The sequence below is a fragment of the Phascolarctos cinereus genome, unplaced genomic scaffold, assembly GCF_003287225.1.
Source record: "Phascolarctos cinereus isolate Bilbo 61053 unplaced genomic scaffold, phaCin_HiC Scaffold_726;HRSCAF=1367, whole genome shotgun sequence".
Classification (NCBI taxonomy): Eukaryota; Metazoa; Chordata; class Mammalia; order Diprotodontia; family Phascolarctidae; genus Phascolarctos; species Phascolarctos cinereus.
The window spans coordinates 140,559,690-140,563,155 of record NW_027556098.1 but is presented as its reverse complement, the minus strand read 5'-3'; positions in this window follow the sequence as shown (position 1 = coordinate 140,563,155).

Here is a 3,466-nt window from a genome sequence, read left to right as displayed (position 1 = left end):
CCTTCAGTGTTCTTCTTAAATTAGGTTTTTAAATGATTTTCATAATTCAATTGAACAAATGTTTATTTAGTTCCTACTATGAACCTGGCACTGTAATTAGTGTTATAGATAAAAAGACAGAAAGTAAACATATCCCTGCTTTCATGAAGTTTATATTATTTTTTTCCTCTAAGTCTAAGATTCTATATCTATCATAGATCCTTCATTGCTGGTTGGACACCCCTGTCTTAGATAAATGAAATTTATCAGCAAAATTCTAACAGTCTTGGTCATAATTTTCTCCATATCTAACCATCTAACAATCTTTTTTTTTAGATTATCCAATATTAGAAAAGACATTAGTTTTGAATACTATGATTAACAACTGGAAAGTCTTATGTTTGATACCACCTTAGCTATAAGATCGATTACCAGAAAGATTATGGATTTAGGGCTTTAATAGTCACTTCTACTTTTGACAAATCCATAGCTAGTAGGCCTCAGGGTCTTATTATTTAGTTAGCTCATAAGTTTATCAAAACAAATACAGAATTCATGCTAACCCTTAGCCCCCTACCAGTACTTAGCAGAGTGCCTGGCATATAATAGGTACTGAATAAATGCTTCTTGAATGACCTAATAACTGTTGTAAGACAACTCTGCTTAATATATATATATATATATATTAACTCTAAAGGTTATTTGAGAATATTTGTTGTTTGCCTCTTGATTTCAAATACCTTTTATTCTTTGGCAATAGCTAGAATTCTTTTCCCATTAATATTTTCCAAAGATTCTCCCTCTTCCTTTTCCCTGATCTCTTTGTCCTTTTCTCAGATGACCAGAAATCAATTCCAGGAATGTCAAAAAATTTCTTATAAAACAAGGGTTAAGGAGGAAACAGTCTACATATCTTCCCTTAGGTTACCAGGTGAGTTGTTGGATTGATGTGCTTAGGGCCTGAGCCAGTTCTTGCTCAAGCTTACCTTGCTCACCCCATCTATTATCCGGTTAGTTTAATCCCTTGTCTAGTATACTTGTCTGGTCTACCTTTCAGTATGGTCATACCAAGTAGCAACATGGTGGTCAACAATGAGAGAAAGGAGGAAAACAGAGACCATGGATAATCCATGGGCTATACAACCCTTGCCTAAGTAATTAAGAGCTAAATAAAGATTGAGCATAGCTTTGCTGAATTCTCCTTAAAAAAAATGATCAAGAGAATGACATTTTGATTGGGTTTCTATTTCATCAGCTTAATAAAAAGTGTTTTAGACCTTTTCATTTTACTGACAACCTAGAGATTATGAAGCAGGTCATGAAGCAGGTCCATGAAGTGCTTCCAAACAATTTTATTGTCTCTGACTTGCTCTCAGAAGAGTATTGATCTATTTTTCAGTGAACTCTATTGAAATGAAAACCTAATTATTTAAAACATGAAGTGTTTAAAACAATGACAGTTGGGCCTCAGGGCATTTGGGGAAACAAATGATTTGCTGAGAGACGCTGATGACTTAAGGTACAGAAGAATCCCATTAACACCAACTGGTCATTCATTCCAAGGAAATGTCTTCTGCAGAGACAGTTATTGCTAATATAAGCATTTTTTTTTAATTTAAGGATATAAATGATGTACAGGGTACATTGAGGGAGTTAGTGGTCTATACATTGGCCAATCAGAGCTACCAGTACATCCCTCAGCAGTTCATTCAGCTTAGTAATTCATATGGCTAAAAGAATTCAAGGAAGAAGCCCAGAATTCTGGGAGCATGGTAATCTATGCTGATTAAGAGACAGTTAAGAGTGAATCTTTTTATTTTATATTTCCTCACAGCATCAGAGAATATCACTAAGGATAAAATATCATTTCTCATATGAGTGTGGAATTAACAATCTATCTTCTGTCCTGTGTGAAATGATAGGAGGAAGTATACACCTGTGATATTGTTGGTGGAAGGAATACCCTAATGTGAAACTTCTTACACCAAAAAAGGTCTGCAGCTTCTTCTCAACTTATATTGCCTAAGAGATATCAAACTTGTGGCAAATCCAGTATAAAACAATCTGAGTCAATGTGAGTCATCAGGGATCCATTTCTATTCGAGTTTGTTATCACTGGCCTATATCACTGAGAGGCTAAATAACTTATGTAGGGTCAGAAGCAGGCCTTAAACCCTGAAATTTCTAGATCCAAGGAGAGTTCTGTATCTGCAATGCAATCAGGGGTATCAGTGCTTATGAAATAGCAAATTATTCTAGTCATTCTAATAAATAGATTACTGATATCATCCCTGGAACAAAACAGAAAAGAGATCAGAAGATTATTTTTGATAAAAAGGAAGGAACCCTAGGTACGTTGGGAGAATATGTCTTGAAAGCCTAGACTGGGTGATGTATCTTTTGAAAAAAAAATTAAGGTGAGAATAGTGAAAGGGACTTACATTCAAATTTATAGCACCATTCTTAAATCTTGAAGATTTTGTTTTTATTCTCCAAGTGAGCTAATCAGATAAAGAGGCAGTCCTAAATTCATATGAATGCAGGGGTATACTAGAGATACTTCATCAGGGAATTATCAAATTTTCAGTGTTAAGATTACTACCTCAGAAACTGAAAAACCCTAGAAATGAGGCCTGAATTTATTGTTGTGTTGATTGAATTAGCCTTAAAAATGATGAAGAAAATGTTAATAATGCAGATTAAAGTTCAAAGCGTATTGTATGTGCATTTCACCTTGTTTTTCTGTATTTTTTAAATGCCTAATAATTATCACTTGTCTGATATTGTCATTTACATTGTACAGAACATGAAACAGGCCAGATGTGTGAGGAGCTCTTCCAGAAGTCCCACTGTGAATCACTGGCAGAAATGAAAGCCCTTATGGCTTCCCAGCCTGGATACTATTTCTCTTCTATTCTTCCTATCACCCTTAACCCCTCATCTCAGTGGCATTATATTGGTCCTTGTACATCTACAATTTTCTAACCTAACTCCTTCCCAAGGATGGACTGCCTGTTGTATGGACTCTTACTCAGGAGCTAGTGGCATGGATGGAGAAAGTCACGGACTGTACTAAATCCTCTATACATCCATAGTCTCTAATTTCAAAGAGGGATGTCACAATTTCTTAATAATGATTTTCCATCTTTTGCTGATTCATTCCTTCATTGAAATCTTCTCCAAATGAATCATAGTGTAAAGGTAACCCTGAGTACTCAATAACTGTGCAAATGGAGTACAATCACTCACAAGTCCCACAACACTAAAAATAGAAAGATGTTAAGCCATTTGACTTCAGGGTGATCTCATTTTTGACAATAGTGGCTCTTGAAGTCCATCTGTCAAGTTATAGAAGAGTTGTGATCTGTGAATGAAATTAAAGATTCTTGGAGGATAACCATCATTATAAACCTTTCCCATTATCATCAAAACCCTCACTCTATACTTCATCTATTGATATTAGCAAATGATCTTGTAGTATAACTTT